The sequence below is a fragment of the Salvelinus alpinus genome, chromosome 24 (assembly GCF_045679555.1).
Source record: "Salvelinus alpinus chromosome 24, SLU_Salpinus.1, whole genome shotgun sequence".
NCBI classification, from domain to species: Eukaryota; Metazoa; Chordata; class Actinopteri; order Salmoniformes; family Salmonidae; genus Salvelinus; species Salvelinus alpinus.
This window is the reverse complement of record NC_092109.1, coordinates 41,308,292-41,321,583: the sequence shown is the minus strand read 5'-3', so window position 1 is coordinate 41,321,583 and position 13,292 is coordinate 41,308,292.

Genomic DNA, 13,292 nt, shown 5'->3' with positions numbered 1-13,292 from the left:
GTCTGTATGATGGAGTCTGTATGAAGTAGTCTGTATGATGGAGTCTATATGATGGAGTCTGTATGAAGGAGTCTGTATGTTGGAGTCTGTATGAAGGAGCCTGTATGAAGAGTCTGTTTGGTGGAGTCTGTTTGATGGAGTCTGTATGAAGGAGTCTGTATGATGGAGTCTGTATGAAGGAGTCTGTATGAAGGAGCCTGTATGAAGGAGTCTGTATGAAGGAGTCTGTATGAAGGAGTCTGTATGATGGAGTCTGTATGATGGAGTCTGTATGATGCTGCCTGTATGATGGAGCCTGTTTGAAAGAGTTTGTATGATGGAGTCTGTATGAAGGAGTCTGTATGAAGGAGTCTGTTTGATGGAGTCTGTATGATGGAGCCTGTATGATGGAGTCTGTATAATGCTGCCTGTATGATGGAGCCTGTTTGATGGAGTCTTTAGAGTATCTGGACTGGAAAGGCGTTTGGCAGAAAGGTCGATCATGATGATTAGGTGAGGAGAGTAACAGAAACTTTCAATGCCTTTTAGAAGTAAATGTCACTACAGGTTTGAGAAGTTTGTCGAGAGGTAATCTTAAATGAGTGGGCCAATGTTTTGTGTGTGTGTGTGTGGTCATGGACGCATCATCCTAGTGATCTATTACATATAGAAACAGGTTGTTAAAACCTCTTGAGAATACAGGGGGTGCTGTTTCAACTTTGACATTTTGCGTCTCCAAATTAAACTGCCTCGTACTCAATTCTTGCTCGTACAATATGCATATTATTATTACTATTGGATAGAAAACAATCTCTAGTTTCTAAAACCGTTTGAATTATGTCTGTGGGTGAACCAGAACTCTTTCTACAGCGAAAATCCTGACATGACTTGCGAAGGTCTGAAAAATAGTCTCTGATCTCGGATCAGTTTAAAACTCTGTGTGTGCCCTATGGGTTGAAATGAACTGCACCCGCCTTCCCCTGGATGTCAGTAACCAATGAGAAGTGGAATGGGCTCTCTACGTGTTTCTCAGAGTTTATAAAAGGGGATGGAGTGAGATGTCCCTTCCTTTCGACGCTCGCCAGGACGCAAGAGGGACATCAGAATTGCATGCTCAAAAGCTCTCGTTATCGAGGAAAGATATATCCGTCTGTGATTTAATTCGATATAGGTGTTAGAAACATCATAACGAAGTTATTTGAAACCGATTTATATCAGTTTATGCGAGCATATTGCTATTTTTCTGAATTTCCTTAGTATTGCGTTTGAGGATTTGGACATGTGTGTGCGACATAGCCACTGTTAGCAGCTAATTCCAAAGGTGAAGAGGACGTTTTACAACAAAGCAACTATTCTTTTGAACAAAGGACACATTGCCCAAGATACTGATGGAAGCTCGTCCAAAAGTAGGAACTATTTATGATGTTATTCCGTATTTATATGGAAAAATGTAATAGTGTTTGCTCGCCATTTTTGCAGGCACTGGTCTGGCTGCAACGCACACTATATGTCTAGTAACGTTAATTTTAAAAATCTAACACAGCGATTGCATTAAGAACTAATTTATCTTTCAATTGTTGTCCAACTTATATTTTTTTGTCAAGTTTATGAATAGTTTTTTTATTAGAATAGGCGCTTCTCCAAGATGGCGCCGGCCAGAATGCATGCAATGTTTGTACTGATTACATAGTATAACCGCGATTTGTGCTGCTAAATATGCACATTTTCGAACAAAAGCTATATGCATTGTGTAATATGATGTTACAGGACTGTCATCTGATGAAGTATATCAAGGTTAGTAAAATTATATATCTTTTGTTGGGTTGTTACGATCGCTAACATTTACTGCTGGTAAATGCGGTTGTGATTCTGGCTATTGTGGTACGCTCATATAATGCTATATTGTGTTTTCGCTGTAAAACACTTAAAAAATCTGACATATTGGCTGGATTCACAAGATGTTGGGCTTTCAATTGCTGTACGCTGTGTATTTTTCAGAAATGTTTTATGATGAGTAATTATCTATTTGACGTCGGTCTCTGTAATTATTCCGGCTGCTTCCAACGCTATTTCAGATTGCAGCTGCAATGTAAAACTGTGATTTATACCTGAAAAATGCACATTTTTCTAAAAAAAACTATCCTATACCATAAATATGTTATCAGACTGTCATCTTATGAAGTTGTTTCTTGGTTAGTGGCTATATATATATATCTTTATTTAGTCGAATTAGTGATAGCTACTGATGCAGGAAAAAAATGGTGGAGAAAAAAAGTGGTGTCTTTTGCTATCGTGGTTAGCTAATAGATTTACATATTGTGTCTTCCCTGTAAAACACTTAGAAAATCTGAAATATTGTCTGGATTCACAAGATCTGTGTCTTTCAATTGCTGTAGGCTGTGTATTTTTCAGAAATGTTTTATGATGAGTAATTATGTATTTGACGTCGGTCTCTGTAATTATTCCGGCTGCTTCCAACGCTATTTCAGGTTGCAGCTGCAATGTAAAACTGTGATTTATACCTGAAAAATGCACATTTTTCTAAAAAAAACTATCCTATACCATAAATATGTTATCAGACTGTCATCTTATGAAGTTGTTTCTTGGTTAGTGGCTATATATATCTTTATTTAGTCGAATTAGTGATAGCTACTGATGGAGTAAAAAAATGGTGGAGTAAAAAAAGTGGTGTCTTTTGCTAACGTGGTTAGCTAATAGATTTACATATTGTGTCTTCCCTGTAAAACATTTTAAAAATCAGAAATGATGGCTGGATTCACAAGATCTGTATCTTTCATCTGGTGTCTTGGACTTGTGATTTAATGATATTTAGATGCTACTATTTACTTGTGACGCTATGCTAGGCTATGCTAGTCAGCTTTTTTACTGTGGGGGGTGCTCCCGGATCCGGGATGGGTCGCAAGTAGATTAATAAAATCTCAACTACTCTTTAGATGTCATAGAAGAGCTGTGATTTTTTTATTTTATTTTTTATTTAACCTTTATTTAACCAGGTAGGCAAATTGAGAACACGTTCTCATTTACAATTGCGACCTGGCCAAGATAAAGCAAAGCAGTTCGACACATACAACAACACATAGTTACACCTGGAGTAAAACAAACATATAGTCAATAATACAGTGAAAAAAAAAATAAGTCTATATACAATGTGAGCAAGTGAGGTGAGATAAGGAAGGGAAGGCAAACAAATATATGTATAAATAAATAAAAATATAAAAAGGCCATGGAGGCGAAGTGAATACAACACAGCAAGTAAAATAAAAACTAAAAACACTGGAATGGTTGGTTTGCAGTGGAAGAAAGTGCAAAGTAGAGACAGAAATAATGGGGTGCAAAGGAGCAAAATAAATTAATAAATAAATACAGTACGTAAAGAGGTAGTTGTTTGGGCTAAATTGTAGATGGGCTATGTACAGGTGCAGTAATCTATGAGCTGCTCTGACAGCTGGTGCTTAAAGCTAGTGAGGGAGATAAGTGTTTCCAGTTTCAGAGATTTTTGTAGTTCGTTCCAGTCATTGGCAGCAGAGAACTGGAAGGAGAGGCGTCCAAAGGAAGAATTGGTTTTGGGGGTGACTAGAGAGATATACCTGCTGGAGCGCGTGCTACAGGTAGGTGCTGCTATGGTGACCAGCGAGCTGAGATAAGGGGGGACTTTACCTAGCAGGGTCTTGTAGATGACCTGGAACCAGTGGGTTTGGCGACGAGTATGAAGCGAGGGCCAGCCAACGAGAGTGTACAGGTCGCAGTGGTGGGTAGTATATGGGGCTTTGGTGACAAAACGGATGGCACTGTGATAGACTGCATCCAATTTATTGAGTAGGGTTTTGGAGGCTATTTTGTAAATGACATCACCGAAGTCGAGGATTGGTAGGATGGTCAGTTTTACAAGGGTATGTTTGGCAGCATGAGTAAAGGATGCTTTGTTGCGGAATAGGAAGCCAATTCTAGATTTGACTTTGGATTGGAGATGTTTGATGTGAGTCAGGAAGGAGAGTTCACAGTCTAACCAGACACCTAGGTATTTGTAGTTGTCCACATATTCTAAGTCAGAGCCGTCCAGAGTAGTGATGTTGGACAGGCGGGCAGGAGCAGGCAGCGATCGGTTGAAGAGCATGCATTTAGTTTTACTTGTATTTAAGAGCAGTTGGAGGCCACGGAAGGAGAGTTGTATGGCATTGAAGCTCGCCTGGAGGGTTGTTAACACAGTGTCAAAAGAAGGGCCAGAAGTATACAGAATAGTGTCGTCTGCGTAGAGGTGGATCAGGGAATCACCAGCAGCAAGAGCGACATCATTGATGTATACAGAGAAGAGAGTCGGTCCAAGAATTGAACCCTGTGGCACCTCCATAGAGACTGCCAGAGGCCCGGACAACAGACCCTCCGATTTGACACACTGAACTCGATCAGAGAAGTAGTTGGTGAACCAGGCGAGGCAATCATTAGAGAAACCAAGGCTGTCGAGTCTGCCGATGAGGATGTGGTGATTGACAGAGTCAAAAGCCTTGGCCAGGTCAATGAATACGGCTGCACAGTATTGTTTCCTATCGATGGCGGTTACGATATCGTTTATGACCTTGAGCGTGGCTGAGGTGCACCCATGACCAGCTCTGAAACCAGATTGCATAGCGGAGAAGGTGTGGTGGGATTCGAAATGGTCGGTAATCTGTTTGTTGACTTGGCTTTCGAAGACCTTAGAAAGGCAGGGTAGGATAGATATAGGTCTGTAGCAGTTAGGGTCAAGAGTGTCCCCCCCTTTGAAGAGGGGGATAACCGCAGCTGCTTTCCAATCTTTGGGGATCTCAGACGACACGAAAGAGAGGTTGAAGAGGCTAGTAATAGGGGTGGCAACAATTTCAGCAGATAGTTTTAGAAAGAAAGGGTCCAGATTATCTAGCCCGGCTGATTTGTAAGGGTCCAGATTTTGCAGCTCTTTTAGAACATCAGCTGACTGTATTTGGGAGAAAGAGAAATGGGGAAGGCTTGGGCGAGTAGCAGAGGGGAGGGCAGTGCTGTTGTCCGGGGTAGAGGTAGCCAGGTGGAAAGCATGGCCAGCCGTAGAAAAATGCTTATTGAAATTCTCAATTATAGTGGATTTGTCGGTGGTGACAGTGTTTCCTATCTTCAGAGCGGTTGGAAGCTGGGAGGAGGTGTTCTTATTCTCCATGGACTTTACGGTGTCCCAGAACTTTTTTGAATTTGTGTTGCAGGAAGCAAATTTCTGCTTGAAAAAGCTAGCCTTGGCTGTTCTAACTGCCTGTGTATATTGGTTTCTGGCTTCCCTGAAAAGTTGCATATCACGGGGGCTGTTCGATGCTAATGCAGAACGCCATAGGATGTTTTTCTGTTGGTTAAGGGCAGTCAGGTCAGGAGAGAACCAAGGGCTATATCTGTTCCTGGTTCTAAATTTCTTGAATGGGGCATGCTTATTCAAGATGGTGAGGAAGGCATTTTAAAAAAATGTCCAGGCATCCTCTACTGACGGGATGAGATCAATATCCTTCCAGGATACCCCGGCCAGGTCGATTAGAAAGGCCTGCTCGCTGAAGTGTTTCAGGGAGCGTTTGACAGTGATGAGTGGAGGTCGTTTGACCGCTGACCCATTACGGATGCAGGCAATGAGGCAGTGATCGCTGAGATCTTGGTTGAAAACAGCAGAGGTGTATTTGGAGGGCAAGTTTGTTAGGATGATATCTATGAGGGTACCCGTGTTTACGGAATTGGGGTGGTACCTGGTAGGTTCATCTGATGATCATCTGATGATTTATCACTCCAGTGTTAATCTGCTAAATTGTAATTATTCGATTTGTTGCCTACCTCATGCCTTTTGCACACATTGTATATAGATTCTCCTTTTTTCTACCATGTTATTGACTTGTTTATTGTTTACTCCATGTGTAACTCTGTGTTGTCTGTTCACACTGCTATGCTTTATCTTGGCCAGGTCGCAGTTGCAAATGAGAACTTGTTCTCAACTAGCCTACCTGGTTAAATAAAGGTGAAATAAAAAAAATAAAAATAAAAATAAAAAAGGTTCATTGATAATTTGTGTGAGATTGAGGGCATCAAGCTTAGATTGTAGGGTGGCTGGGGTGTTGAGCATGTTCAAATTTAGGTCGCCTAGCAGCACGAGCTCTGAAGATAGATGGGGGGCAATCAGTTCACATATAGTGTCCAGAGCACAGCTGGGGGCAGAGGGTGGTCTATAGCAGGCGGCAACGGTGAGAGACTTGTTTTTAGAGAGGTGGATTTTTAAAAGTAGAAGTTCAAATTGTTTGGGAACAGACCTGGATAGTAAAACAGAACTCTGCAGGCAATCTTTGCAGTAGATTGCAACACCGCCCCCTTTGGCCGTTCTATCTTGTCTGAAAATCTTGTAATTGGGGATGAAAATGTCTGAATTTTTGGTGGTCTTTCTAAGCCAGGATTCAGACACGGCTAAAACATCCGGGTTGGCAGAGTGTGCTAAAGCAGTGAACAAAACAAACTTAGGGAGGAGGCTTCTAATGTTAACATGCATGAAGCCAAGGCTATTACGGTTACAGAAGTCATCAAAAGAGAGCGCCTGGGGAATAGGAGTGGAGCTAGGTACTGCAGGGCCTGGATTCACCTCTACATCACCAGAGGAACCTCGGGCAGATAACGTAGGATAAGGGTACGGCTAAAAGCCAGGAGAATTGGTCGCCTAGAGCTACTAGAGCAGAGAGTAAAAGGAAGTTTCTGGGGGCGATAAAATAGTTTAAAGGAATAATGTACAGACAAAGGTATGGCAGGATGTGAATACAGTGGAGGTAAACCTAGGTATTGAGTGATGATGAGAGAGATATTGTCTCTAGAAACATCATTGAAACCAGGTGATGTCATCGCATATGTGGGTGGTGGAACTGAGAGGTTGGATATGGTATAGTGAGCAGGGCTAGAGTCTCTACAGTGAAATAAGCCAATAAACACTAACCAGAACAGCAATGGACAAGGCATATTTACATTAAGGAGAGGCATGCTTAATCGAGTGATCAATAAGGGTCCAGTGAGTAGAGGTTGGTTGGGGTCATGGCGATCCAGACAGCTGGCCGGGTAGATGCCTATCGGTAGCAGCATAGGATGGAGGTCTATTTGTAGATACCTCGTGCGTTTCCGTCGGTAGGTTAGTGGGGTTCCGTGTAGTGGGGTTCCGTGTGGTAGAGGGGATCAATCCAAATTGGCAAAATAGATATAGTGACCCAAGAAAAAATAAATAAATAAATAAATAATAATAATAATAATAGTTGTCCGATATACTTATTCAGATAGCAGCCGATAAGACAGCTAACGATTAGCGGGCCCCAGATGAGCATTCAGGTAACGTCGGGACGGAGGTGCCAGTTGGATAAATCCCTCGGGCAGATAACGTCGGCAGTCAGTCGCGGCAGTCAGTCGTGAAGGCCCGGTGGGGCTCCGTATCTGCAGCAACAACAAAAAAAACGGGTCCGGAAAGGTGACTGTAGCCCAGGAATGGCTGATGGAACTCCTCAGCTGGCTAGCTCCAGAATGATTTGAGTTTGCTCCGGGGTCGACGTAAGCCAATAGTCACACGGTTTGCAGCTAGCTAGCTGCGAAATCAAGGTGCAAGTGTCCAGAGCCTGCGGCTGAAATCCGGGGAAACTGAGAGAAAAAAAGTCCCGGTATGCTCCGGTCCGAGTCGCGTTGCACAAAAGTGCCGGTAGATTATCGAGCTAAAGGAATAGCTGATGACCACAAAACGTGGGCAGCTGAAACACCAACGCTAGCCAGCAAACCGGCTAATTTCGGGGCAGCTACAGATTAGCTTCTGGCTAGCTATCGGAGTAGCTTCTGGTTAGCTTTCTGGCTAGCTTCTGAATTAGCCCCTGGCTAGCTTCCACGGTGGATTTTCAGATTTGAGGTAAATAATACTTTTTTTGTAATTGGTGAAGCGGGTTGCAGGAAAGCTTTTGCAGGAAAGCTTTTGTAGTTGAGTTCTTGGATAATAAAATAAAGAAAAGATATGCGAAGAAAGGTGTAAATATATATATATACAGGACACGACAATACGAAACAGAAAATGACGTCTGAACTGCTAAGCCATCTTGGATGCTGTGCTGATAATGTACCCTTTATAAGGAAGTCCACAAGCCAGATTATTCTACCTGTTTAATCACTCAGTGACATGTTTTCTTTTCTGTGTCAGATAGTTAAGGATATTTAATTCTGCCATGTCGTCAAAGTATTCCAACACACATTTTTTTTAAATAGGCTATTTCACACTTACAAGGCCCGTCATTTCCCCCCGTGGGCATATAATATTAAAACAACTCAGACTATGGAGGGTTTTACGCACATCCAAACTTCAAACAGTAGCTGGACAAAGATCCTATATAAAGAGAGAACGTCCACTCCCAGATAAACTGCTTCCCCAATAAGGCCTATGTTTTATCGACATGTAAAATATAATGATATCATAAAATCGCCAGTATGCTGTTGAACTAGTCCTTCATTACAGTAGGCCAAAGGAAGGGCTTGGGTTTTGAACATATGACATGGAAACAACAAGCAATTGTTACAGGTTACAGATAACTTTTAAATACGAGGTTCACCGGTAGCCTTCACCAAGGTTCTCATCTCTCGTTTCATGATGGGCACGGACACGTAGCCTCCATCATGGAGGGGGTTTTACTCACGTCCAAAACGGAACCTGCATTGCTAAAATAATGTGGGCCTGGTGGTGCAATACATTTACGTACCTCCTCGCCATTTTCATGCCTTTAGTACTCGACTTATGTCTTGCCATTGATTTTCATGCAGATTTAAGTCAAAAGTGGAACTAGGCCACTCAGGAACATTCAATGTCGTCTTAGTTAGCAACTCATGTATATATTTAGCCTTGTGTTATCAGCTATTGTCCTGCTGAAAGGTACATTTGTCTCTCGGTGTCTGTTGGAAAGCAGACTGGACCATGTTTTCCTCGAGGATTTTGCCTGTGCATGAGTTCTATTCTGTTTATTTTTATCCCCCAAAAAACTCCCTAGTCCTTGCCGATGACAAGCAGACCCATAACATGATGCAGCCACCACCATGCTTGAAAATAGGATGAGTGGTACACAGTGATGTGTTGGATTTGCCCCAAACATAATGGTTAGTATTCATGACATAAAGGGAATTTCTTTGCCACATGTTTTTGCAGTTTTCTTTTAGTGCCTTGTTGCAAACAGGATGCATGTTTTGGAATATTTGTATTCAGTACAAGCTTCCCTCTTTTCACTCTGTCATTTAGTTTAGTATTGGGGAGTAACAATGTTGTTGACCCATCCTCAGTTCTCCTTTCAAAGCCAATGTTAAGCACATGTTTACTCCTGAACTTATTGAGGCTTGCCATAACAAAAGGGGTTGAATAATTACTGACTCAAGACATTTCAGATTTGTATTTTTATTACTTTGTAAACATTTCTAAAAAATATAATTCAATTTTGACATTATGCGGTATTGTGTGTAAACCAATGACAGAAACATCTACACTTCATCCATTTTAAATTCGACAAGAAAATGTTAAAAACTCAAGTGGTGTGAATACATTATGAAGGCACATTTGTGTCCTGTCCTGCTAATTAAGCTGGCATGCCTCACTTGCAATTACATTTAAACTTATAGGATACTTTATATGCACTTATGGCACAAACCGGTTAAAGAACTTTCCTGTAATTTAATAACATTTTACCGGCCACTATACTGAGTTACGGTGAAAATAAACAACTTTTAATGCATTTCTAAAGCTGAACTGTATTTTGTCAGTAAAATATTCAACAATGAACTGTATTCAGGAACTACACAAACATTCTAATTCTAACTCAATCATTTTCAATAACGGAAAATTATGAATTTGGTTTACTTTCTGAATTGACTGGAACTTAACTCAAATTCCAATATTAGTCCGTTATAGTTTGTTAAATGGCTTACAGAAACGAAATAACAAAATGTAGTCCTATCTGTGCTAAATATGTTAACTTGAACCCATTTGCAGTCCACATTGTTCTATGTAATTGTATGTCTTCAATAGCATTCACACTGATATAGGGGCTGGGCCTGTTGGTATTTCTTCAATAGCATTCACACTGATATAGGGTCTAGACCTGTTGGTATGTCTTCAATAGCATTCACACTGATATAGGGTCTAGGCCTGTTGGTATGTCTTCAATAGCATTCACACTGATATAGGGTCTAGGCCTGTTGGTATGTCTTCAATAGCATTCACACTGATATAGGGTCTAGGCCTGTTGGTATGTCTTCAATAGCATTCACACTGATATAGGGTCTAGGCCTGTTGGTATGTCTTCAATAGCATTCACACTGATATAGGGGCTGGGCCTACTGGTATGTCTTCAATAGTATTCACACTGATATAGGGGCTAGGCCTACTGGTATGTCTTCAATAGCATTCACACTGATATAGGGGCTGGGCCTACTGGTATGTCTTCAATAGCATTCACACTGATATAGGGGCTGGGCCTACTGGTATGTCTTCAATAGCATTCACACTGATATAGGGGCTGGGCCTACTGGTATGTCTTCAATAGCATTCACACTGATATAGGGGCTGGGCCTACTGGTATGTCTTCAATAGCATTCACACTGATATAGGGGCTGGGCCTACTGGTATGTCTTCAATAGCATTCACACTGATATAGGGGCTGGGCCTACTGGTATGTCTTCAATAGCATTCACACTGATATAGGGGCTGGGCCTACTGGTATGTCTTCAATAGCATTCACACTGATATAGGGGCTGGGCCTACTGGTATGTCTTCAATAGCATTCACACTGATATAGGGGCTGGGCCTACTGGTATGTCTTCAATAGCATTCACACTGATATAGGGGCTGGGCCTACTGGTATGTCTTCAATAGCATTCACACTGATATAGGGGCTAGGCCTACTGGTATGTCTTCAATAGCATTCACACTGATATAGGGGCTGGGCCTACTGGTATGTCTTCAATAGCATTCACACTGATATAAGGGCTGGGCCTACCGTACATTACATTATGGCTGAGCAGGGACATGGCAAACATTATTAATAAACCAGATTAAGTTCATTATTGATAAGGCCTAAAAATAGAACAAATAATTATAGTCTTATTCTAAACAAAATCAAACAACTTGTTTTAAATAGGCAAATTATTATTTACAATGACAGCCTACTCCAGCCAAATCCGGACGATGCTGGGCCAATTGTGCGCCACCCTATGGGACTCCCAAGCACAGCCAGGTGTGATACAGCCTGGATTTGAACTAGGTACTGTAGTGACACCTCTTGCACTGAGATGCAGTAACCTTAGACCGCTGCGTCACTCGGGAATGAACATCTTTTTAATGAAAAATGTCCATTCCTTGTATGCACGCATTGTATTTTCTGGGTCACTTCAAATGTAACCGTTTGTTAACTAGTTAATGAGGGTCGGTTAGTCAGTAGCAACATTTACCGAAATATGCATCCCTATTCCCACACATCACCTCTAGAACTGTTCTTCTAGACCTGTTATTTTAGACCTGTTCTTCTAGACCTGTTCTTCTAGACCTGTTATTTTCATACTGCTCTTCTAGAACTGTTCTTCTAGACCTGTTCTTCTAGACCTGTTCTTCTAGACCTGTTCTTCCAGACATGTTCTTCTAGACCTGTTCTTCTAGACCTGTTCTTCTAGACCTGTTCTTCTAGAACTGTTCTTCTAGACCTGTTCTTCTAGACCTGTTCTTCTAGACCTGTTCTTCTAGAACTGTTCTTCTAGACCTGTTCTTCTAGTACTGTTCTTCTAGACCTGTTCTTCTAGACCTGTTCTTCTAGACATGTTCTTCTAGAACTGTTCTTCTAGACCTGTTCTTCTAGACCTGTTCTTCTAGTACTGTTCTTCTAGACCTGTTCTTCTAGACCTGTTCTTTTAGACCTGTTCTTCTAGAACTGTTCTTCTGTGACTGTTCTTCCAGAAACGTTCTTCTAGAACTGTTCTTCTGTAACTTCTCTTCTGTAACTGCTATTCTGGAACTGTCCTTCTAGAACTGTTCTTCTGTAAATGTTTGTAACTGTTCTTCTGCGACTGCTCTTCTAGAACTGTTTTTCTAGAACTGTTTTTCTAGTACTGTTTTTCTAGATGTGTTTTTCTAGAACTGTTCTTCAGTAACTGTTCTTCTAGAACTGTTTTTCTAGATGTGTTTTTCTAGAACTGTTCTTCAGTAACTGCTCTTCTGAAACTGTTCGTAACTGTTCTTCTAGAACCGTTCTTCTAGAGCTGTTCTTCCAGAGCTGTTCTTCTAGAACCGTTCTTCCGTAGCTGTTCTTCTAGAACCGTTCTTCCGTAGCTGTTCTTCTAGAACCGTTCTTCCGTAGCTGTTCTTCTAGAACTGTTCTTCTGTAACCTGAAACCCTTCTTATGTAACTCTTCTAGAACTGTTATTAAGAAACTCTTCTTAAAACACTGATGATTAAAACGCGGGTGATTTAAACACGGGTGATTTAAACACGGGTGATTAAAACACTGCAGTCAGGATAACAGATGGTATCAAGTTGCTAAGCAGGTTAGAATCAGCAGGACCTGCTCAGTCTAATATCTCATGTAATATTCACATTCATTGAGCTATCGTTACAGTAAAGTATATCTGCATATGATTAGTTTATTTCTGTATGTAGGTAGAGTTTTGCCTCTTGGCCATGGCTCTATCGTAAGTCTTAGTGATTCATATGGTTTTATTTAAGGGATAAAATATCCACCTTACTCTCTCACCGTCCCTACTGTCCTGACCTTTCAGACCATCATACCACTGATTTTAATTAGCCGTAACTGGTATATGTATTTGACAAGCAGAGATTATGACAAGAAGACCGTACGGTTTATAGTCAGCCTGAGCAAAATAAATATGCATAGTTTCTCAAACTGCATCAGCTTCAGATGGTCCATATGGCACTTTGGGGAAAAAACAGATAAGATAGTCCATTTTAAGCCCAGTGGGCCGGTCTAAATAGGGATTTTAATAATAATCTGGCTAATAACGGGGGGGGGGGGGGGGGCTCGAGAGAGAAAATGTGCCGGTGGGTTAGAGATGTCAGGGAGGATTTCTGTTCTCTGTTCGTCCTTGAACCGTGTCCATGACAGTAACATCCAGATTAGACAGTAACATCCAGATTAGACAGGAACATCCAGATTAGACAGTAACATCCAGATTAGACAGGAACATCCAGATTAGACAGGAACATCCAGATTAGACAGTAACATCCAGATTAGACAGTAACATCCAGATTAGACAGTAACATCCAGAT